General features: G+C 44.1%; 1 protein-coding gene and 1 long non-coding RNA gene across 6 annotated transcripts in view; one reads left to right on the top strand and one right to left on the bottom strand.

The window, feature by feature from the left end:
* Window positions 1-26,305, bottom strand: part of ATP11C (ATPase phospholipid transporting 11C) — a 190,750-nt gene that overhangs the window by 138,456 nt on the left and 25,989 nt on the right. The gene's annotated exons all lie outside the window — the stretch shown is intronic.
* On the top strand, window positions 799-15,160 carry LOC130291686 (uncharacterized). The gene is made up of 3 exons (XR_008847999.1): window positions 799-969; window positions 6,717-6,974; window positions 15,034-15,160. It is a non-coding gene; the product is annotated as an uncharacterized LOC130291686 (long non-coding RNA).

Here is a 26,305-nt window from a genome sequence, read left to right as displayed (position 1 = left end):
GGTAATACTCACGTGTCCCCGCCGCTCCGGACCCATCACCTCTGCCCTGGATGTTGCTCCATGGCTGCCGCCGCATCCCCATGGTGTCCCAAACGCTCCGGACGTCTTCTTCCCCGGGATCCACGCTCTCTGTCACAGTCATCACGTCGCTACGCACGCAGCTCCTATTGGATGACGGGATGGCATGATGACGTCGAAGGAGAGTGCCGGCCATGCAGGGGATCCCGGTACTGAGCAGACACCGAGGAGGCAGGTAAGGTCCCTCCCGGTGTCCTGTAAGCTGTTCGGGATGCCGCGATTTCACCGCGATGGTCCCGAACAGCCCGACTGAGCAGCCGGGTTAGTGTCACTTTCGCTTCAGATGCGGCGGTCAGCTTTGATCGCTGCGTCTGAAGGGTTAATACAGGGCATCACGGTGATGTCCTGTATTAGTCGCGGGTCCCGGCCGTTGATGGCCGCAGGGACCGACCCGATAGGTGTGTATCCGCCGTATAAGACGCACCAACTCCCCCCCCCAGTTTTGGGGAAGAAAAAGTGCGTCGTTTACGGCGAAAAACACACACACACACATTATATATTTATTTATTAATTATTATAATTTATTTAATTTTTTTCATTTGTGAGGGGGGAATGGTAGGGCGATTAGAAATTTTATTCGGGTGGGATATTTTTATATTTTAAAAACATTTTCTTTTAGCCCCTGGGGACATTTTATAAGAATTATTCGACTGCTTACACAGGTTAATGCCAAGCTGGCATGACTATGTTATCGGCACTCTGCTGGTACAGCATGCCATAGGTCCACTGGCCCACCAGCTATGCGCATGATCACTGCATTTAAACAGTTAAATCACAGACACTGGAGAGATGTGATGTCCTTTATTACTGGCAGGTGTCAGTTGCACATAGCAGCTGGTACCAGCCGGGTATGACACAGGCCATGCCATACCCACTCACCCGAGCCATGAGGTAAATGTGCCTCAAGGGTCAGGAAGGGGTTAATGGAAAGTACTGACAAAAACCTAGGCACCAGGATGAAATCTCTGGCGCCTTGGATCTGTTGAACCCTGTTGAACCCTGTTTCATTTGCGTTGTGTTACTTACAGAAAACTATGTCAACTGACCAGCACTTGTCTCCTGCAGTTTCATCTTGGTAGTTGCCAACAGTTTATAGGGAATGTGTCCCTTATGTTGGGCATAAACAAGAAGATACTTTCTAAAAAATCTTGTTGTGTTTTTACTAATAGACATGAGCAAAGCTGAAATTCATTCCTCATTTGATCATTGCATTTGGAGCCCAATTCAGATTCTTACAGGAATAGGGGATTCTTGCAAATGGAAGGAGACCCTGCTCCTGTATACGGAGTATGAAGGAACACAATGGCCCAGATTTATCAAACTGTGTGAGAGAAAAAGTAGAGTGATTTTCCCACCTCAACCAATCACAGCTCAGGTTTCACTTTACCAGAGCTCCTTAGCTGAGCTGTGATTGGTTGCTGTGGAAAAATCCCTCCACTTTTTCTCTCACACAGTTTGATAAATCTGGGCCATTGTATACAATTTAGTTCAGTGAACATTTGCTGAGCTGAGTGCAGGGACCCAGCAAATGTACTAAGTAGCAATGGATACAGTATAAATGCATTCTGTACAGGATTTATTTTCCTTCTCCTGTATGTAGTTTTCGATGTGCCCTACACAACTGGCGTAGAGTGCCACAAAAACTATGACCAGGACCTGAAGTCCCTGCTTTCTGTTGGTACTGAGTGAAGAGGTATACATTTGCTGAGCCCATTGTAGAGTACATGGCCCAGTTAATGTTACGTGTATAAGCTTGCTGCACCTGGACCTGCAGATTTAAAGGGGTACTCCGGTGAAAACCTTTTTTCTTTTAAATCAACTGGCTCCGGAAAATTAAACAGATTTGTAAATTACTTCTATAAAAAAATCTTAATCCTTCCTGTAATTATTAGCTGCTGAATACTACAGAGGAAATTATTTTCTTTTTGGAATGCTCTCTGATGACATCACGAGCACAGTGCTCTCTGTTGACTTTATAATAATAATAATAAGTCTTTATTTATTTATTGTTGTCCTTAGTGGGATTTGAACCCAAGGCAGCAGTGCTTGCCACTAAGCCACCATGCTGCCCTTAGTATACATCTGCTATGCACGGTTGCTAAAATGGACAGAGAGCACTGTGCTTGTGATGTCGTCAGTGTTCCAAAAATAAAGGAATTTCCTCTGTAGCATTCAGCAGCTAATAAGTACTGGAAGGATTAAGATTTTTTTTTAATAGAAGTAATTTACAAATATGTTTAACTTTCTGGCACCAGTTGATTTAAAATAAAATAGGTTTTCACCAGAGTACCCATTTAACTGAGCAGAGAGGCATACTGTGTGCCTTTGTGACTCAGAGTATTAAAGGGAATGTCTCATCACAAATAATGCCAAGCATTTAGAGCAGTGTTCTTCAACCTGCGGACCTCCAGATGTTGCAAAACTACAACTCCCAGCATGCCCGGACAGCCAACGGCTGCAACATCTGGAGGTCCGCAGGTTGGAGACCACTGATTTAGAGTATTACTTATTATGATTAATGGTTGATACACAGACACCTCAGGTTGGCCAGAGCAAGAGTCGCTGTTTGTCAGGAGCTCATCACCCTAACCAATACAGAGGGGTCCTGAGAGGAAGACCACTCTCTATGATAGCCATATGCTGGTTTAAAAATCAGTATTGGTATCTGATGCCTATATCATTAACTAATGTTTACCTTATGGGCGCACAAAGTTTAACATTAAAGGAGTACTCCAGTAGAAAACATTTTTTTTTTCAAATTTACTGACTCCAGAAAGTTAATATTTAAAAATCTTAATCCTTCCTGTACTTAGCTGCTGTATGCTCCATAGGAAGTTTTATTTCTTCCTGGAGTTCTTTTCAGTCTAACCACGGTGCTCTCTGCTGACACCTCTGTCCGTATCAAGAACTGCCCAAACAAGGAGAGGAGAGGTTTGCTATGGAGATCTGCTTGTACTCTGGGCAGTTCCTGATATGGACAGAGGTGTCAGCAGAGAGCACTGTGGTCAGACTAAAAAGAACTCCAGAAAGAAATAAAACTTCCTGTGTATTATACGGCAGCTGATAAGTACTGGAAGGATTAAGATTTTTAAACAGAAATGATTTACAAATCTGTTTAACTTTCTGGCATCAGTTGATTTGAAAAAAATGTGTTTTCCACCGGAGTACCCCTTTAAGAGTTAAAGGGGTTATCCAGGAAAGAACTTTTTTTTATATATCAACTGGCTCCAGAAAGTTAAACAGATTTGTAAATTACTTCTATTAAAAAAATCTTCATCCTTTCAGTACTTATGAGCTTTTGAAGTTGAGTTGTTCTTTTCTGTCTAAGTGCTCTCTGATGACACGTGTCTCGGGGAACCGCCCAGTTTAGAAGCAAATCCCCATAGCAAACCTCTTCTATTCTGTGCAGTTCCCAAGATAAGCAGAGATGTCAGCAGAGAGCACTGTTGCCAGACAGAAAACAAAAACTCAACTTCAGCAGCTGATAATTATTGAAAGAATTAAGATTTTTTAATAGAAGTAATTTACAAATCTGTTTAACTTTCTGGAGCCAGTTGATTTATAAAAAAAAAAAAAAACGTTTTTCCTGGAATACCCCTTTAAACTGCTAGACTGGGAACAATGTTGAGTTTTCATTGTATCTATTCAGAATTCTTCCTACATTACACTGCATACCGTACATAATCTGATTCTTACACTGAAGACCACAGTTTCTCACTCCTATTGCACCGTGTCATAAAAATAATTCTACATGAAAGAAGACTATTTCCGAGTGCAATGTGGTAGACATACTATGGCTAACATTCTTCCGAACAAGCAAGGGCAACTCCTTTAGTAGTTGATGAAGGTCATTAATATCTGACACCGAGAACATAAAGCAGCAGCACAATTGTCTTTCTACTAATTCCCATAACAGCTATGTTGGAAGAAAAGTTGCTGCTTTCTTGAAGATAGTGGGCGTCTCAGGAGAGGGAATCTGTGAGAGTACACATTTGGAACTGTCAATGATTTTGTTAACAAAAACCAAGCCAAATGGGCAATTCTCAATCCTAAGGATGCTCATCAATCTAAAGAAAATCCTGTATCAACTGTGCAAGTCAAGTGCTTTATAAAGAGGAGGCTTCCGATCGGAGAACCTAAGCCAAGAGGATTTCAGCCTCCTAAGTCTTTTTAACAAGTCCCATGTCTTAATAATGGAGGAGAAAAGAAATGAGTACTAACAGCTCTGAAGAGACTCAAGGAATTCAGGATGTGAGTGGTGCAGTAATGTAAGTTAATGCAGGTCATAAGAACGTCACATCACTCTTAATCAAATAAAGTGCTTGAGTTCTAGACAAGATCAATAAACTCTATAGACAAAGAGACAACTTGTGGCAACTGAAAAAAATATTTAAAAATAAAATAAAAAGAGAAAATTAAAATAAGTTTAGCTTTGAGTCTACTGGACACGTATAGCAGTGTACATAACCAGGAGAGAGCTGATAGAATGGTGGAACAAGAATCGGCCGCTGGGGCACCATGTCGAATGGAACATCAGCAGTAGAGTTCAGGTTTTGCTCCTTGTTCTTCATACGTTTAGTAGCCAAAAGCACAGAGCTAAACACGGTCACAGGTTGTTTTAGAAAGATGGGTGATGTGACAACCTGAAGAAATAACACTCTGCTACAATGTAAAGTGTTAAGTGCACAGCCTGTATAACAGTGTTTAACTCAAGTTACAGCCATTAATGTCTAAACTTTGACAACAAATGTAAGTAAGTGTAAAGTAAGTGTAACCGTCCAAATGGGGCCCAAAGTGTCAATATTTTGCGTGGCCACCATTATTGTACAGCACTGCCTAAAAGGAGTATTCCGCTGCTCAGCGTTTGGAACAAACTGTTCTGAACGCTGGAGCTGGCGCCAGGAGCTTGTGATGACACAGCCCCGCCCCCTCGTGAAGTCACGCCCCACCCCCTTAATGCAAGTCTATGGGAGGGGACAAAACTTCTGTCACGCCCCCTCCCATAGACCTGCATTGAGGGGGTGGGGCGTGATCTAATGAGGGGGCGTGGCTATGTCATCACGAGCTCCGAGTGCCAGCTCCAGTGTTCAGAACAGTTTGTTACAAATGCTGAGCAGCGGAGTACTCCTTTAAGTCTCTTGGGCATGGAGTTCCCTAAAGCAGCACAGGTTGAAACTGAAATCCTCTTCCACTCCTCCATGATGACATCCCTGAGCTGGTGCAGGTTAGAAACCCTGTGCTCCTCCATCTTCCATCTAAGGGTGTCCCACAGATGCTCAATAGGGTCTGGAGGAATGCCTCCCCAGGCCATCACCTTTACCTTCAGCCTCTGTGTATTGCATCTTTTGTCTTAGCAGTGTGAATTTTAAACTGTTGCCTTTGCTTGATCCTCCAGTTATTTACCCTAGCTCACACCCAGCTATGTTGGTTTGACTCGAGTAGTATCTCTAAGACCTTGTACCCACTTATTTTTTGCTGTACTCTGGTGCCTCTGTTGTCTTTCTGCTCTTCTTTACTCATTTTTTATTGTGATTTTTATATAAGCCTTAATAAAACTTGTATATTTTAAAACATTTTTCTTCAGTGTCCTCAGCATCTTTAGCAAGGCAGTGGTCGTTTTGGAGGGACCGTAACGCCCCCTCCCATAGACATGAATGGAGGGGGTGTGGCATGATGGCACGTCTCCAGTCCTGGAAACACAGAAGATTGTGGCTGCTTCACGGAAGTCGCAAGGGGTCCCAGCAGCGGGCCTCCTGCGATCAGATGTCTTATCCCCTATGCTTTGGATAGCAGATAAGATGTCTATGGCCGGAATACCCCTTGAAGTTTGCTGGCAGAATTGGCCGACAATCTAATACAAATGTGCAAAAAGGATGCCCCACTGTGTACAGTCCTTGGCAGAAGGAGCAGTCACAATGTACAAGTCTTGGCCATATATTTATTATGCTAAGCATTAACAAAACCATTTAGGACAGAAACTTCAATGCGCAATGTTACTATGTGCTGTGAGCTTATCAGGCTGACACCTATTAAAAGGGCTACTCCACTGGGGCCAGAAAGTTAAACAGATTTGTAAATTACTTGTATTTAAACATCTTAATCCTTCCAGTACTTATCAGCTACTGAATGTTCCGGGGGAAGTTCTTTTGTTTTTGAATTTCCTTTCTGTCTGACCACAGTGCTCTCTGCTGACACCTCTGTCCATTTCAGGAACTGTCCAGAGCGGGAGAAAATTCCCATAGCAAACCTGTCCTGCTTTGGACAGTTACTAAAATGGATAGAGGTGTCAGCAGAGAGCACTGTGGTCAGACAGAAAGAAATTCAAAAAGAAAAATAACTTCCTGTGAAGCATACAGCAGCTAATAAGTACTAGAAGGATTACGATTTTTTAATAGAAGTAATTTACAAATCTGTTAAACTTTCTGCCACCAGTTGATATATCAAAAATGTTTTCCAAGGGAGTACCCCTTTAAGGCTCCTCACTGGAGGCACAGCAGAGAGGTAAGGTTAGGGCCTTGTTACAGACGTGTCATGGAGTGTACAGAGGTTGTCCAAGTGTTCCCAGACGCGCTTTTAGGGAAACAAGCATTTCACATTTCTCATGTTTGACAGCAGCTTCTCCTACTCTTCCTATGCAGCTCTACTCTAATGGAAAGAACATGGAAACCACTCTGCTGTTCTAATGGTGCCCACTCACAAAAAAGCTAAGTGGACTATCATATCTGAGGAGGTTGTGCCCACTCTCTACAGATGGTCCATGAATGACAAAATGAAGGATCGGGTATGTTGGACTTAAATATGTTGGATTCAATGTTATCAAAGGAGATTAACTGTTGCCAATAATGTCTGGCAGCGACCCCGAGCCCACATTGTCTGGAGAATGGCAGAAAGAACAGGTATTGGCCAAACTGTGTATGATCCTTAACTGTTGTGCATATTACCTTGTGCTTACTAGTGAGAACATGCAAAAAAAAATGCAATAAGAGGTTATTTTGAAGTATAGAAAATTTGTAAAAATAAATAAAATGTGATATATAATAATAATAATAATGAGATTCACCTCACGCAACGCAGCATATCCTGAACTACAATTTAGGCTTTGTAAATAATAGCAGCAAAAAAAAAAAAAAAAAAAAAAAAAAAAAAAATTTCTGGAGAAATTCTTTGCCATTTCTGGTGCACGTAGTAACATGTATAACTCATAGTATGACCCACCCAACCCTTATCTGTTGGTTCCCTGCATTGTGTCAAAGATAAATAGTATCGGCTACGTAACATTTGAAAGGTGAACAAAGAATGGATACCAATGACATATGTATGAAACTTCTACAGAGGGACTGCAGACAATTACCGTATTTATCGGGGTATACCACGCACCAGCTTATAACACGCACCCTCATTTTACCAAGGATATTTGGGTAAAAAAAGTTTTTTACCCAAATATCCATAGTAAAATGAGGGTGCGTGTGTGCGCGTGTATACCCCGATACACCCCCAGGAAAGGCAGGGGGAGAGAGGCCGTCGCTGCCCGCTTCTCTCCCCCTGCCTTTCCTGGGGTCTAGAGCCCTGCTGCCGGCCCTTCTCTCCCCCTGGCTATCAGCGCCGCTGCCCGTTCTGTCCCCCTGACTATCGGTACCGGCGCCCCATTGCCGGCGCAGACAGCCAGGGGGAGAGAAGGGGCAGCGGCACCCATTGCCAGCGCCGCTGCCCCGTTGCCTCCCCCCATTCCCGGTGGCATAATTACCTGGGTCGGGTCCGCGCTGCTGCAGGCCTCCGGCGTGCGTCCCCTGAGTCGTTGCTATGCACGGCTCGGCGCACTGACGTCATGCGCCGCGCATAGCAACGACGAAGGGGACGCACGCCGGAGGCCTGCAGCAGCGCGGACCCGACCCAGGTAATTATGCCACCGGGGATGGGGGGAGGCAACGGGGCAGCGGCGCCGGCAATGGGTGCCGCTGCCCCTTCTCTCCCCCTGGCTATTGGCGCCGGTACAGATAGTCAGGGGGACAGAACAGGCAGCGGCGCCGATAGCCAGGGGGTGAGAAGGGCTGGCAGCAGGGCTCTAGACCCCAGGGAAGGCAGGGGGAGAGAAGCGGGCAGTGACGGCCTCTCTCCCCCTGCCTTTCCTGGGCGTGTATCGGCGTATATCACGCACATAGACTTTAGGCTAAAAATTTTAGCCTAAAAAGTGCGTGTTATACGCCGAAAAATACGGTACATTTTTAAAGGGGTACTCCGCCCCTAGACATCTCATCCCCTATCCAAAGATGTCAGTACGCCGCGGTGCCGCTGCTGGGGAGCCCCGGGACCCCCGCTGCGGCACTGCGCTATCATTACTGCGCAGAGCGAGTTCACTCTGTGCGTAATGACGGGCGATAAAGGGAACGGAGCCGCGTGACATCATGGCTCCGCCCCTCGTGACATCACGGCCCCTCCCCTTAATGCAAGTCTATGGTAGGGGGCGTGACGACGTGACGTAACGATGCTCCGGACCCTGTATTGCGCGTCATTATGTGCAGAGCGAACTCGCTCTGTGCTGTAATGATAGCGCAGTGCCGCAGCGGGGATCCCAGGTCTCCCCAGCAGCGGCATCGCGGCGATCTGACATCTTATCCCCTATCCTTTGGATAGGGGATAAGATGTCTAGGGGCAGAGTACCCCTTTAAGAGCTTTGGAGCTACAGTAAGGAGAACAAGTATTTGATACACTGCCGATTTTGCAGGTTTTCCTACTGACAGTCATGGCCGTAAATGTTGTTGCCCCTGAAATTGCAGTAACGCATGTTTTGCTGTAAATCTGGTTTAGTCCCTTTGTGAGTATTGGAACTAAACCAAAAAAAAGTGAGGACAAAAGTAAACTGGACATAATGTCACACCAAAATTATTGGCACCCTTTCAAAATTGTGGATAAATAAGATTGTTTCAAGCATGTGATGCTCCTTTAAACTCATTTGGGGCAAGTAACAGGTGTTGGCAATATAAAAAATCACACCTGAAAGAAGATAAAAAGGAGAGAAGTTCAATTAGTCTTTGCATTGTGTGTCTGTGTGCGCCACACTAAGCATGGACAACAGAAAGAGAAGAGAACTATCTGAGGACTTGAGAACCAAAATTGTGGAAAAATATCAACAATCTCAAGGTGACAAGTCCATCTCCAGAGATCTAGATTTGCCTTTGTCCACAGTACGCAACATTATCAAGAAGTTTGCAACCCATGTCACTGTAGCTAATCTCCCTGGGCGTGGACAGAAGAGAAAAATTGATGAAAGGTGTCAACGCAGGATAGTCAGGATGGCGGATAAGCAGCCCCAAACAAGTTCCAAAAATATTCAAGCTGTCCTGCAGGCTAAGGGAGCATCAGTGTCAGTGCAAACTATCTGTCGACATTTAAATGAAATGCTATGGCAGGAGACCCAGGAGGACCCCACTGCTGACACAGAGACATAAAAAAGCAAGACTACATTTTGCCCAAATGAACTTAAGTAAGCCAAAATCCTTCTGGGAAAACGTCTTGTGGACAGAAGAGACCAAGATAGAGCTTTTTGCTAAAGCACATCATTCTACTGTTTACTGATCTTCGACCTTCGTCCGAGAGAAGGTCAGCAGACCGAAACACGTGTAGGGGCGGTGGCATCCTGGTACTTGTTGTACTTTGTGCCCACTCTTACTGGTATGTTACCAAACTTGTGGAAGTGCCTGCCAATAGTTATGCTTTTTGAATAGATGCACCAGCACTTTATATAAATAAATGGTAGATACTTCCATTAACTGTCTATATACCTTTATGTATGTACTCTACATGCACTGTTTTTGCTCTGACCACCTATTAGTCCCGGGTATGCTGCTTTTCTGTCGATTTCCTCCTGTTATGTATTTTAATGGTTTTTAAATACCACCTGATATACCAATAAAGACATTTTGCATCATACTCAGTCTTTTTGAATTGCTCCTTTGTGGTTTTTGCATGTCCCCCAAAGGGAATAAATATGTGTTTAGCAAAACATTTGTTACTGCAATCCTTTTCTGTGAGAAATAATTTGTTTTCTAGAATAATGTCAGGGGTGCCAACATTTACGGCCATGACTGTAACTGGTATGCTCCAGCACTCAACAAGCTAACACATATTGGTGTGCAAAGTTCATCCAGGGATGACCCCCTCCAGGACAGAAGTATGTTAAACATTCATTGACAAGACATTTACCAAGTATTAACTGGTATAAACTATTAACTGGTATAAAGTATTAACTGGTATAAACTAAGATATCATGGAATCACAGTACAGCTGGGTTCACACAGTTTTTCCGTCTTTGTTTTACAATTTCTGTTACAGTATGTTAAATGTTGCTGTGTATGTATGACAAAAAAACTAGACTTTTATAAACTTTAAAGGGTACTCCGCCCCTAGACATCTTATCCCCTATCAAAAGGATATGGGTAAGATGTCTGATGACAGGGGGTCCCGCTATCTCTGTGCAGAACCCAGTGTTTGTTTAGAACACGGGTGGCTGCGGGTGGCTGGAGTTGTGAAAGCAAGGCGCTGCCCCTCGTAATGTCAAACCACACCCCCTCAATGCAAGTCTATGGGACGGTTCGTGGCTACCACCTCGCCTCCTCCCATAGACTTGCATTGAGGGTGTGTGGTGTGAGGTCACGAGGGGCGTGGCTGTGATGTCACGACCCCCACCTCCAAGCGTTCCGAACAAAATGTTCCAAACCCTGGGGCAGCGGAGTACCCCTTTAAGTCAATGGGAAAGAATTCTGCTGTGCATAACATACATCAGCATTAGAGATGAGCGAACTTACAGTAAATTCGATTCGTCACGAACTTCTCGGCTCGGCAGTTGATGACTTTTCCTGCATAAATTAGTTCAGCTTTCAGGTGCTCCGGTGGGCTGGAAAAGGTGGATACATTCCTAGGAGACTCTTTCCTAGGACTGTATCCCCCTTTTCCAGCCCACCGGAGCACCTGAAAGCTGAACTAATTTATGCAGGATGTCCTAAACTGCCGAGCCGAGAAGTTCGTGACGAATCGAATTCACTGTAACTGCAGGTATTTATGACAGATTCTGCCTTCCAAGGGTATTTATAAGTCAACAATAAATGGAAATTCCAGCGCTCAGCAATGTGCTTTTATTGCAGTGAGCCTTGAAATTCTGCCTTTTTCTTCATTCATAATTCATCTCTTTCTCATATAAAACATTTCTTCAGGGAAACAGTTTGGAAACAGGACATTTTGAACCAGAAAAGGACTAAAAGATATAAGCCTGAGATTATATTGACACGGAAGAGTTACCATGGTGGCTAAAAGTGCGTTCTAAGCCGGTCATTCATTACAGAAAAAACTGGATTGTACAGAGCCTGCAGTGATCCCCCCAGACTCATTGATCACATAACAGCCATTGTATATTGCTGCGCTCTACTTTATGGCAGTACGACCAGTTTTACATTAACATCTCACATTCAGCCACTGAAATAGCATCAGCAACATCAGATCCCAATATGTCCGACAATTACTGTCTAACAATCTAGTGTCAAATGCTTCAATGTACAGACACACCCAAATATAGCGTGTGATCACAATGTATGTACACTTCTGCCATCACAAGACGCTGGTAAGCTTGTTTAGTAAAGCAAAGGTAAAACCTAAAAAAAAAAAATATATATATATACACACACACACACACACACACACACACACACTTTTGCTCCCAGCATTCACAAGTCAACACAAATAAAGCCAAGAGTCACATAAGTTCATTCACTGTGAGAAAACTTACTGTAACTCAGCACATTTACTTCCTCATCTCCGTGTATGTCTTTAGGGTCTATTTACATGGCAGAATTTCCGCTTGAGGAATTCTGCCTCAAATTAAAGGGGTACTCCGGTGAAAACCTTTTTTCTTTTAAATCAACTGGTGGCAGAAAGTTAAACATATTTGTAAATTACTTCTATTAAAAAAATCTTAATCCTTCCAGTACTTATTAGCTGCTGAATGCTACAGAGGAAATTCCTTTCTTTTTGGAACACTGATGGCATCACGAACACAGTGCTCTCTGCTGACATCTCTGTCCATTTTAGCAACCATGCATAGCAGATAAATGCTAAGGGCAGCAAGGTGGCTCAGTGGTTAGCACTGCTGCCTTGCAGTGCCGGGGACAAGGGTTCAAATCCCACTAAGGACAACAATAAATAAAGCATTGTTATTATTATAATAACATCAGCAGAGAGAACTGTGCTCGTGATGTCATCAGAGAGCATTCCAAGAAGAAAATAATTTCCTCTGTAGTATTCAGCAGCTAATAAGCACTTGAAGGATTAAGATTTTTTTAATAGAAGTAATTTACAAATATGTTTAACTTTCTGCCACCAGTTGATTTAAAAGAAAAAAAGTTTTCACCGGAGTACCCCTTTAAAGGGGCATTCCAGGAAAAAACGTTTTTATATATATCAACTGGCTCCAGAAAGTTAAAACAGATATGTAAATTACTTCAATTAAAAAATCTTAATCCTTTCAGTACTTATGAGCTTCTGAAGTTAAGGTTGTTCTTTTCTGTCTAAATCCTCTCTGATGACACGTGTCTCGGGAAACACCCAGTTTAGAAGAGGTTTGCTATGGGGATTTGCTTCTAAACTGGGCGTTTCCCGAGACAGGTGTCATCAGAGAGGATTTAGACACAAAAGAAAAACCATAACTTCAGAAGCTCATAAGTACTGAAAGGATTAAGATTTTTTTAATAGAAGTAATTTACAAATCTGTTTAACTTTCTGGAGCCAGTTGATATATAAAAAAAGTTTTCCTGGAATACCCCTTTAAAGTCCACAGACTTCTATGGGATTCCGCACTGGGAGTGCGGAATCCCATAGAAGTCTATGGGCTTTAAAGGGGTTATCCAGGAAAAAAAAAAAAATATTTTATCAACTGGCTCCAGAAAGCTTAACAGATTTGTAAATTACTTCTACTAAAAAATCTTAATCCTTTCCATACTTATGAGCTTCTGAAGTTGAGTTGTTCTCTTCTGCCTAAGTGCTCTCTGATGACACGTGTCTCGGGAACCGCCCAGTTTAGAAGCAAATCCCCATAGCAAACCTCTTCTACTCTGTGCAGTTCCCAAGACAAGCAGAGATGTCAGCAGAGAGCACTGTTGCCAGACAGAAAACAACAACTCAACTTCAGCAGCTGATAATTATTGAAAGGATTAAGATTTATTTTAATAGAAGTCATTTACAAATCTGTTTAACTTTCTGGAGTCAGTTGATATTAAAAAAAAAAGTATTTTTTTCCTGGAATACCCCTTTAACCCCTTAAGGACCAAGCCCATTTTGGCCTTAAGGACCAGACCAATTTTATTTTTGCATTTTCATTTTTTTCCTCCTCGCCTTCTAAAAATCATAACTCTCTTATATTTCCATCCACAGACCCCTATGAGGGCTTGTTTTTTGTGTCACCAGTTGTACTTTGTAATAACATGACTTATTTTACCATATAATGTACGGCACAACCAAACAAATATTATTTATGTGGGAAAATTGAAAAGAAAACTGCAATTTAGCAAATTTTGGAAGGTTTTGTTTTCACACTGTACACTTTATGGTAAAAATTACATGTTTTCTTTATTCTGTGGGTCAATACAATTAAAATGATACCCATGTTAAATGCTTTTCTATAATTGTACTGCTTAAAAGGGGTTCTCCAGTGCTTACACATCTTATCCCCTATCCAAAGGACAGGGGATAAGATGCCTGATGGCGGGAGTCCCGCCGCTGGGGACGCCCGTGACCATGCACCCGACACCCCGAACATGCTCCGGGACTGATTACAAACGGGGTGCCGTGTGCATGATCACGGGCGTCCCCAGCGGCGGGACTCCCGCGATCAGGCATCTTATGGATAGGGGATAAGATGTGCAAGCACCGGAGAACCCCTTTAAAAAAATCTCAAACCATTTTAACAAAATTAGTATGTTTGAAATTGCCCTAGTTTGACCACCTATAACTTTCCAATTTTTCCGTATATAGGGTGATATTTTTTGCGCCGTGATCTATAGTTTTTATCAGTACCACTTTTGCTTAGGTTTAACTTTTTATAAATTTTGTATTAGTTTTTTTTTTTAAAATAAAATGTGACAAAAAAGCAACAATTTTGGACTTTAATTTTTTTTACGTTCACGCCGTTCACCGTACGGGATAATTAACAATATATTTTAATAGTTCAGACTTTTACGCACGCCGAGATACCAAATATGTGTATTTATTCTTTTTTTTTACGGACGTTTTACTTTTTTATTGGGGGAAGGGATTTTTCAAATTTTTTTTTATTTTTTTATTTACACTTTATGTCCCCATAAGGGACTATTTATAGCAATCATTTGATTGCTAATAATGTTCAGTGCTATGTATAGGACATAGCACTGATCAGTATTATCGGTTATCTTCTGCTCTGGTCTGCTTGATCTCAGACCAGAGCAGAAGGCCCTGGGAGACCGCCGGAGCCAGGCGAGAGGACCTCCGTCCGCCATGCTGGATGATCGGATCCCCGTGGCAGCGATGCGGGCGATCTGATCATCCATTCAAAGTACCGCACTGCTGCAGATGCTGTGATCCATATTGATCACGGCATCTGAGGGGTTAATGGCGGACATCCGCACGATCGCAGATGTCCGCCATTATCGGCAGGTCCCTGGCTGCTGATAGCAGCCGGAACCTTCTGCGCATGACGCGTGCACCACGTCACCATGATGTACATTTACATCCATTGTCGTTAAGGGGTTAATTTAAAGCGGAATTCCACAAGCGGAAATTCTGCGGTGTAAATAGACCCTTAGTCTGACACAAGTATTAGTCAGATTTTTGAGTGTTAACATTTTGTCAAGTCTTCTAAAGACAATATTGTCAATGACTAATGCTAGCACCTTACTGAGGGTCATATTCACTATACTTCATGTGTCTAGTATACAGCATGCTAGACGCCTAGCACCTTCCTGCATACGTATGGCGGCCTGACCAGGAAACAGCAATAAAGTCAACATATACAGTGAGCTCCTGGAAGAAAAAAGAGCTCTGCTTCTGTCACATTAAATATAACTTTGCTATATGGATGAATGAATGAGGGAATGATGCAGATCTGCTCTGGCATTTCCCATACAATGAACACACAAGCTTAAACCTTAAATGGGAGCGGTCAGATTTAAAGGGTATTCCGGCCTTAGACATCCAAGATGTCTGATCACGCGGGGCCCGCTGCTGGGACCCCCGCATTCTACATGCAGCACCCGCGTTCTGTGCAGGGCTGCTTCTCCAGTCTTGGAAACCTCTGTGTTTCCGGGACTGAAGACGTGACGCTACGCCCCCTCGTGACGTCACTCTACACCCTACTCCATCCATGTCTATGGGATGAGGCGTGACGGCTTTTTCTTTTAACCCCTTAAGGACTCAAGGCTTTTCCGTTTTTGCACTTTCGTTTTTTCCTCCTTACCTTTTAAAAATAATAACCCTTTAAATGTTGCACCTAAAATTCCATATTATGGCATCTTTTTTGCGCCACCAATTCTACATTGCAGTGACATAAGTCATTTTACCAAAAAATCCCCAAAATTCATTGTGCAACAAAATTGAAGAGAAAATGCTATTTTGTATCTTTTGGGGGCTTCCGTTTCTACGCAGTGCATTTTTCGGTAAAAATGACACTATCTTTATTCTGTACGTCCATATGATTAAAATGATACCCTAGTTATTTAGGTTTGATTCTGTCTTACTTGTGGAAAAAAAAACATAACTACATGCACGAAAATGAATACGTTTAAAATTGTCATTTTTGACCCCTATAACTTACCGTATTTATCGGGGTATACCACACACCGGCCTATAACATGCACCCTCATTTTATCAAGGATATTTGGGTAAAAAAAGTTTTTTACCCAAATATCCATGGTAAAATGAGGGTGCGTGTGTGCGCGTGTATACCCCGATACACCCCCAGGAAAGGCAGGGGGAGAGAGGCCGTCGCTGCCCGCTTCTCTCCCCCTGCCTTTCCTGGGGTCTAGAGCCCTGCTGCCGGCCCTTCTCTCCCCCTGGCTATCGGCGCCGCTGCCCGTTCTGTCCCCCTGACTATCGGTGCCGGCGCCGATAGCCAGGGGGAGAGAAGCGGCGCCGACAGCCAGGGGGAGAGAAGGGGCAGTGGCACCCATTGCCGGCACCGCTGCCCCGTTGCCTCCCCCCATCCCCAGTGGCATAATTCCCTGGGTCGGGTCCGCGCTGCTGCAGGCCTCCGGCGCGCGTCCCCTGCGTCGTTGCTATGCACGGCGCGGCGCACTGACGTCATGCGCCGTGCAGCGCATAGCAACGACGCCAGGGGGAGAGAAGGGCCGGCAGCAGCGCTCTAGACCCCAGGAAAGGCAGGGGGAGAGAAGCGGGCAGTGACGGCCTCTCTCCCCCTGCCTTTCCTGGGGGTGCATCGGCGTATAACACGCACATAGACTTTAGGCTAAAAATTTTAGCCTATAAAGTGCGTGTTATACGCCGATAAATACGGTATTTTTCTGCGTACGGGCAGGTATGATGGCTAATTTTTTGGGCCGTGATCTGAAGTTTTAAGTCATACCATTTTTTGTATTGATCGGACTTTGATTGCTTTTCATTAATTTTTTCATGACATAAAAAGTGATGAAAAATATGCTATTTTGTACTGGAATTATTTTTCACGTACGCCATTGATCGTACGGTTTAATTAACAATATATTTTTATAGTTCGGACATTTCCGCAACCAGCGATAGCACATGTTTATTTTTATTTACACAGTTTTTTTTATGGGGAAAAGGGGGGCGATTCTTACTTTTATTAGGGAAGGGGTTAAATGATCTTTATTAACTTTTTTTCGCATTATTTTTTGCAGTGTTATAGCTCCCTCTAGTGGCTATAACACTGCACACACTGATCTTCTACACATCATTGCCGTGCATTAACATGGCAATGATCAGTGTTATCGGTGGTCGATTGCTCAAGTCTGGATTTCAGGCTTGGAGCAATCAATCACCGATCAGACACACCGGAGGCAGGTAAGGGACCTCCGCTCGCATTCTAGCTGATCGGGACATCGCGATTTCCCCACGATGGTCCCAATCAGCCCGTGTGTGTATTTTTGTTACTTTAGACCTGGCGATCAACTTTGAATGCCGCATCTAAAGGGTTAACAGCGTGAGGCACAACGATTGGTGCCACGCGCTATTAGCCCAGGGTTCCAGCTTTCATTAGCCGCAGGGACCAACCCGCTATGACGTGGGGTCACGGCGTCACCCCACGTTATAGACCGGGACCTGGCACAGGGAGTACAGGTACGTGCTGCGTCCTTAAGCGGTTTAAGGAATCCTGGCTTATAAAAAAAGACCACTTTGTCCGGCTGCAGAATCATCTTTGTCCAAGCTGAAGCACAGGCTGGAAAAAGTCCAGGAAGTGAGGATGGGACTAACACACCTCTGTGATCACTCCTGTCCTTTCTATCAGATTCCTGTCTTAAAACCGAGAGGAGGGTTTTGTTTTTTTGTTTATTTTTCTCTTATAAATTTTTTCTGGTGCCAGAAAGTTAAACAGATTTGTAAATTACTTTATTAAAAAATCTTAATCCTTCCAGTACTTATTAGCTGCTGAATACTACAGATGAAGTTATTTTCTTTTTGGAACACAGAGCTCTCTGCTGACATCATGAGCACAGTGCTCTCTGCTGACATCAAGACCACAAAATGGGGAATATATACAAAATGATTGTTATTAATAAGGGGGAGACCTAAATTAATAAACAAAGGGAAATGGGAAAAGGACCTAGGGGAGATAAGCAGAGAAGATTGGTTGAACGCCTTCTGCAACATCAAAAAATCGATACTAAATCAAAATCATCGGATATCCCTGTTTAACCCCTTAAGGACTCAGCCCATTTTGGCCTTAAGGACTCAGACAATTTAATTTTTACGTTTTCATTTTTTCCTCCTCGCCTTCTAAAAATCATAACTCTTTTATATTTTCATCCACAGACTAGTATGAGGGCTTGTTTTTTGCGTGACCAGTTGTCCTTTGTAATGACATCACTCATTATATCATAGAATGTATGGCGCAACCAAAAAACACTATTTTTGTGGGGAAATTAAAAAGAAAAACGCAATTTTGCTAATTTTGAAAGGTTTCGTTTTCACGCCGTACAATTTATGGTAAAAATGACGTGTGTTCTTTATTCTGAGGGTCAATACGATTAAAATGATACCCATTATTACATACTTTTATATTATTGTTGCGCTTAAAAAAAAATCACAAACTTTTTAACCAAATTAGTACGTTTATAATCCCTTTATTTTGATGACCTCTAACTTTTTCATTTTTCCGTATAAGCGGCGGTATGGGGGCTCATTTTTTGCGCCATGATCTGTACTTTTTTTTGATACCACATTTGCATATAAAAAACTTTTAATTAATTTTTTATAATTTTTTTTAAATAAAATGTATTACAAAAGTAGGAATTTTGGACTTTTTTTTTTCGTTCACCGTACGGGATCATTAACATTTTATTTTAATAGTTCGGACATTTACGCACGCGGCGATACCAAATATGTCTATAAAAAAAATATTTTACGCTTTTTGGGGGTAAAATAGGAAAAAACGGACGTTTTACTTTTTTATTGGGGGAGGGGATTTTTCACTTTTACATTTTTCTACATTTTTTTTTTACACTTGAATAGTCCCCATAGGGGACTATTCATAGCAATACCATGATTGCTAATACTGATCTGTTCTATGTATAGGACATAGAACAGATCAGTATTATCGGTCATCTTCTGCTCTGGTCTGCTCGATCACAGACCAGAGCAGGAGACGCCGGGAGCCGGACGGAGGAAGGTGAGGGGACCTCCGTGAGGCGTTATGAATGATCGGATCCCCGCAGCAGCGCTGCAGGCGATCCGATCATTCATTCAAATCGCAAACTGCCGCAGATGCCGGGATCTGTATTGATCCCGGCACCTGAGGGGTTAATGGCGGACGCCCGCGAGATCGTGGGCGTCGGCCATTGCCGGCGGGTCCCTGGCTGCGATCAGCAGCCGGGATCAGCCGCGCATGACACGGGCATCGCTCCGATGCCCGCGGTTATGCATAGGACGTAAATGTACGTCCTGGTGCGTTAAGTACCACCTCACCAGGACGTACATTTACGTCCTACGTCCTTAAGGGGTTAAGATGCTCCACAGATTGCATTACTCACCAAGTTTCTGTGGAAAATAGGATACAGAAAGGACCGTACTTGCCCTAAATGTGGAGAGGGAGAAGCAGACCTGATCCACATGTTTTGGGGATGCCCCGAGATCCTGAAATTTTGGGGAAACATTATCGCTAAAAATCGAGGAAAGTCTCTGCGTAAAATTACAATTTAACGCACTTCCGATAGTAATGGGGGTGAGTGGAGTTAGTGGGGTAAAGAACGAAATGATAAGCAAACTGAATGGGCTGGCAAAGATTTGTATTCTTGGAAGGTGGATTTCAGATAAACCCCCATCTACTGAAGAGTGGCTAAAGTCTGTTAAATAAGGTAAAAACATATGAGTTACTAGCTAGTAAAGGAAAAAGGAAGGAGGAAAAAGTCAGGAAAAAATGGTCAATGTGGAAATGGTGATCAGGAAAAGTCAAGATAGTATTGGTGCCAGACTGAGGGGGAGGGGATGGGGGAAGGGAGCTTTATAATTACTTTTTATAATGTGAATTTTCTGTGTGTTTTATTTTTTGAAAAAGACAATAAAATAAAAAATAAAAATAAAAAAGACCACAGTGCTCGCTGCTGACATCTCTGTCCATTTTAGGACAGTTCCTAAAATGGACAGAGATGTCAGCAGAGAGCACTGTGGTCACAATGTCCGCAGAGAGCTCTGTGTTTCAAAAATAAACAAATTTCCTCTGTAGTATTCAACAGCTAATAAGTACTGGAAAAATTAAGATTTTTTAATAGAAATAATATACAAATCGGAAAAATGTGTGCAGCTCACAACCAGGTATTCGAGGTTATTGTGGTTAAAGGATTGATCCCCACCAATCCAAATGGGTAAAAACTAAAACAAAGATTAACCACACCTCAAGAATACTACCCTAGGGTGCACAGTGAATAATTGTTTGAGACAAAGTTTTGAAAAAAAGTGCAGATTTTATTAAAACAATAAAAACCTAAATGGTTAAAAATATCAGAGCAATGTCAATGTTATCTTAAACTGTCATTGGGCCCTAATGACAGATTTAGAAAATATGAATATATATATAGCAACCACCTAATATAGAATAATCTATAGATGTAAAAAACAAATGCAATTTTTCAACGGTATATAATGATCCGCAGCCAGGGTGAGGTTGAACTTTGCATTTGTCTAACAACTGTGGGCAGCTTTTTATACACCTATACATCAGTCCATCAAGTGACTTTGCCTTTTCCATTACAAGTGCCGGACTATCAGCCCTTTTTTATTCATCATAGTTGCCGGACTAATAGTCGACTCCAGATCATTATATACCGTTGAAAAATTGCATTTGTTTTTTTACATCTATAGATTATTCTATATTAGGTGGTTGCTATACATATATTCATATTTTCTAAATCTGTCATTAGGGCCCAATGACAGTTTAAGATAACATTGACATTGCTCTGATATTTTTAACCATTTAGGTTTTTATTGTTTTAATAAAATCTGCACTTTATTTCAAAACTTTATGTCTCAAACAATTATTCACTGTGTACCCTAGGGTAGTATTCTTGAGGTGTGGTTAATCTTTGTTTTAATATACAAATCGGTTTAACTTTCTGGCACCAGTTGATAAAAAAAAAAAAAAAGTACCCTTTGAATGCTTTCCTGGGATACACCACTTCCCTAGCAGTGGATGTTAGAATGAATGAGCAGAAGAACAGGGGGATTTGTGAGCCAAATACAAAAGCTTAACACAAACCAGGCACATTACTCCCTGGTTCACTATACTAGACAAGCTCCATTAGAAGTGGACTGGGCTTGTCTTGTGCTGCAAGACAAAAACAACAGCAAGCCAAAGAGAGAAGCACTAACCGGCCTGTGCTCCTACTGACTTGTCCTCACGATCAGTGGGGCATGAACACTCTAAGATCCTAACTGATCAAAACTTTACACGTCCCTGCCACTATTTAAATGTTTTTTTTCTAATGAGAGGGATGCTTTAAATAACCTCAAAATGTCAAAGCAAGCCAACCATGAAAAGGTCCACGACTTGTCACCAGGAAAAGTCAATCTATAGACCGTGTATTATAGAGCAGAGGAACTAAGCAGAGAAATAGTTGGGTAAGAAAAGATTCAGTAACATTTGGTACTTTTTGATTGTGCCCCCTGCTTACTCTATGCTATGGAGTCCCATGAGTGACCCTGCTTAGTGAGAGACATATACAGTGATCCCTCAACTTACAATGGCCTCAACATACAATAGTTTCAACATGCAATGGTCTTTTCTGGACCATTGTAACTTGAAACCAGACTCAACATACAATGCTATGGAATCTGCAAAACGTGTCAATGGCCAGAAGAACCTACCAATCAGAATGGACATTCACTGGTAAAACCCCTGTATTACTGAAGTGTAAGCACTGACTGGTGTCTGGTAGCGCCCCCTACAGTACAGGAAGGTATTGCATGTTCTGTACTCTTTACCTGTACCAGGGTTAGCTGCTCCTTTGGACACCAGGTGAGGGCGGCTCCATTTTACTTTTTTTTTTTTAGGACATTGCATGTTCTGTACAGGACTCTGAAGAAGCTTCTTTCCTCTACATAGACCAGTGTTTCCCGAAGAGGGTGCCTCCAGCTGTTGCAAAACTACAACTCCCAGCATGCCCGGACAGCCGAAGGCTGTCCGGGCATGCTGGGAGTTGTAGTTTTGCAACAGCTGGAGGCACCCTCTTCGGGAAACACTGACATAGACAGTGATTACAGCTCCCAGCAGATCTTTATTACTTTTATATGTAAGGATTTGCTTTATCTATATTAGTCATCTACTTATTTATCTTTAATCCTCATTTTTTCCTATTTTTGGATGACATTTTGGTGGCTTCAGAACCAATTACCGGGTTTCCATAGAGTTATGGTCTCAACGTACAATGGTTTCAACATACAATATCAATTGGTTCCAGGACGACCATTGTAACTTGAGGGACTACTGTATCTGTGTCATACAGGGATAACTGTCAAACACTAGGTAATACCACTCATACACTCCGAAAGACGTGTTCACACTGTGCATTTTAAACATGTGTTTTCTGTTCTGATTGGTAGACTCATTGAGAGACTTGTGAATTAGCCAATCAAAACAAGATGCTACACTGAAGGATATAGCAACCTGCTCTACAACAGGATGCAGATGATCCCCCTTCTTGTTCCACATGACAGCTTCTCTTTAAGCAACACTGATCTAAGATAAACCCTATTGGCCAAAGCCCCATTTATTACAGAAAGTCTTATACAATTTGCTTGACTGGTTTTGTTGGTTTTGTAGCTACAGTGCTCAACTGTGTTTTTTTTTTTTGGTTTTTTTTTTGCATACAAAAAAATAATGATAAGATTTACTTGTGTTACTTGATGTGGTCTCAGTCACGATGTGAAGCTTTTTGCAGCTTTGATGCTCGGTAATTCTATTAAGTCACTCTGTGGCATCATTATTACTCAAAAAGCTACAAAGCGATAGTATAAACCTATAAAATATATGAAACATAAAAAGGAAATGCGCCCAAGCAATAAAGGTGTAATTCAATTGTTATAATCAGCCACATAGTAAAACAGGGCCCAGCAGAAGACAAAACCTGTGCAAAGGAAAAGTTGCCCATAGCAACCAATCAGGTTGCTTCTTTCATTTTGCAGAGGCCTTGTTGAAAATGAAAAAAGCAAGCTTATTGGTTGCTATGGGCAACTTTACCTCTGGACAGGTTTTGATAAATCTCCCCCAATGTGCTTTACAGCAGATCTGAAAGTGTACCTGTCGTTAACAAAAACTTTACATGCATTTTTGTAATATACATTGGTTAAAAAAGGTGTATGTTTTTGTCCCTGCAGCTATTGTCTGTGTGTCTCTATGAGGAGTCAAAATACAGTAAGTGAGGGTGGACAGGCAGGGCTCCGTACACTGAGGACAAGCGGGGCTCCGTACACTGAGGACAAGCGGGGCTCCGTACACTGAGGACAAGCGGGGCTCCGTACACTGAGGACAAGCGGGGCTCCGTACACTGAGGACAGGCGGGGCTCCGTACACTGAGGACAAGCGGGGCTCCGTACACTGAGGACAAGCGGGGCTCCGTACACTGAGGACAAGTGGGGCTCTGTACACTGAGGACAAGCGGGGCTCCGTACACTGAGGACAAGCAGGGCTCCGTACACTGAGGACAGGCAGGGCTCTGCACACTGAGGACAAGCAGGGCTCTGTACACCGAGGACAAGCGGGGCTCCGTACACCGAGGACAAGCGGGGCTCCGTACACCGAGGACAAGCGGGGCTCCGTACACCGAGGACAAGCGGGGCTCCGTACACCGAGGACAAGCGGGGCTCTGCACACTGAGGACAAGCAGGGCTCTGTGCACTGAGGACAAGCAGGGCTCTGTGCACTGAGGACAAGCGGGGCTCTGTGCAGTGAGGACAAGCGGGGCTCTGTGCAGTGAGGACAAGCGGGGCTCTGTACACTGAGAACAAGCGGGGCTCTGTACACTGAGGACAAGCAGGGCTCTGTGCACTGAGGACAAGCAGGGCTCTGTGCAGTGAGGACAAGCGGGGCTCTGTGCAGTGAGGACAAGCGGGGCTCTGTACACTGAGAACAAGCGGGGCTCTGTACACTGAGGACAAGCGGGGCTCTGTACACTGAGGACAAGCGGGGCTCTGTACACTGAGGACAAGCGGGGCTCTGTACACCGAGGACAAGCGGGGCTCCGTACACCGAGGACAAGCGGGGCTCCGTACACCGAGGACAAGCGGGGCTCCGTACACCGAGGACAAGCGGGGCTCCGTACACCGAGGACAAGCGGGGCTCCGTACACCGAGGACAAGCGGGGCTCCGTACACCGAGGACAAGCGGGGCTCCGTACACCGAGGACAAGCGGGGCTCCGTACACTGAGGACAAGCGGGGCTCCGTACACCGAGGACAAGCGGGGCTCCGTACACCGAGGACAAGCGGCGCTCCGTACACTGAGTACAAGCGGGGCTCCGTACACTGAGGACAAGCAGAGCTCTGTGCAGTGAGGCTCTGTGACATGCTCCTGGCTCACACAGCAGGATGATTGACAAGCCAGGAGCCTGCACAGAGCCCTGCTTCTCATGCCTACACTACCTGTATTTGGACTCCTCACAGAGGCCATAGCAGTTGGGACAGGTTTTGATAAATCTCCCCCAATGTGCTTTACAGCAGATCTGAAAGTGTACCTGTCGTTAACAAAAACTTTACATGCATTTTTGTAATATACATTGGTTAAAAAAGGTGTATGTTTTTGTCCCTGCAGCTATTGTCTGTGTGTCTCTATGAGGAGTCAAAATACAGTAAGTGAGGGTGGACAGGCAGGGCTCCGTACACTGAGGACAAGCGGGGCTCCGTACACTGAGGACAAGCGGGGCTCCGTACACTGAGGACAAGCGGGGCTCCGTACACTGAGGACAAGTGGGGCTCCGTACACTGAGGACAAGTAGGGCTCTGTACACTGAGGACAAGCGGGGCTCCGTACACTGAGGACAAGCAGGGCTCCGTACACTGAGGACAGGCAGGGCTCCGCACACTGAGGACAAGCGGGGCTCTGTACACCGAGGACAGGCAGGGCTCCGCACACTGAGGACAAGCGGGGCTCTGTACACCGAGGACAAGCGGGGCTCCGTACACCGAGGACAAGCGGGGCTCCGCACACCGAGGACAAGCAGGGCTCTGCGCACTGAGGACAAGCAGGGCTCTGTGCACTGAGGACAAGCGGGGCTCTGTGCAGTGAGGACAAGCGGGGCTCTGTGCAGTGAGGACAAGCGGGGCTCTGTACACTGAGAACAAGCGGGGCTCTGTACACTGAGGACAAGCGGGGCTCTGTACACTGAGGACAAGCGGGGCTCTGTACACTGAGGACAAGCGGGGCTCTGTACACTGAGGACAAGCGGGGCTCCGTACACCGAGGACAAGCGGGGCTCCGTACACCGAGGACAAGCGGGGCTCCGTACACCGAGGACAAGCGGGGCTCCGTACACCGAGGACAAGCGGGGCTCCGTACACCGAGGACAAGCGGGGCTCCGTACACCGAGGACAAGCGGGGCTCCGTACACCGAGGACAAGCGGGGCTCCGTACACCGAGGACAAGCGGGGCTCCAAACACCGAGGACAAGCGGGGCTCCGTACACCGAGGACAAGCGGGGCTCCGTACACCGAGGACAAGCGGGGCTCCGTACACCGAGGACAAGCGGGGCTCCGTACACCGAGGACAAGCGGGGCTCCGTACACCGAGGACAAGCGGCGCTCCGTACACTGAGTACAAGCGGGGCTCCGTACACTGAGGACAAGCAGAGCTCTGTGCAGTGAGGCTCTGTGACATGCTCCTGGCTCACACAGCAGGATGATTGACAAGCCAGGAGCCTGCACAGAGCCCTGCTTCTCATGCCTACACTACCTGTATTTGGACTCCTCACAGAGGCCATAGCAGTTGGGACAGCATTTTTTAACCCACAAATATACACATTTTTTTATCAATGTATATTACAAATATACATATAATGGTATTATCTACATTATATCAAAGGTTTTTGTTAACAGGTTCACTTTAAGTAAAGGCTTTAAAGATGACCTGAGGCCTCGTCTGTCTATTTTAGTAAATACAGTTATTCTTACAAGAAATGTATAATAGATGCACTAAATAGCCAACTCGGTGTTACCAGTGAGAGGTGTGTCCCTATACTGCCTATAACTGCGAGCTTTAATTGGTAAGGTCAGACAGTGTAGGGAAAGGCCCCCAAGTGGTAACACCCAATTGGCTATTTAGTCATACATTTCTTGGAAGAATAACACAGGAATAGTACAATACAGAGCTATACTCAAGTATGTTCCAGAACTTTCATTTTGGGGGGAATGCATGTATTTACTAAAACAGCCAGGTCAGAAGAGACCACAGGTCATCTTAAGTTACACAATGCCCCCGATTTAGCAATGAGCCTGAAACCCTAATTGTCTGGTTTTTCTCACACAAACCAATCACA

The sequence above is a fragment of the Hyla sarda genome, chromosome 9 (genome assembly GCF_029499605.1).
Source record: "Hyla sarda isolate aHylSar1 chromosome 9, aHylSar1.hap1, whole genome shotgun sequence".
NCBI classification, from domain to species: domain Eukaryota; kingdom Metazoa; phylum Chordata; class Amphibia; order Anura; family Hylidae; genus Hyla; species Hyla sarda.
Note: the sequence above shows the minus strand (reverse complement) of the source record. Positions and strands in the feature narration are given on the sequence as shown.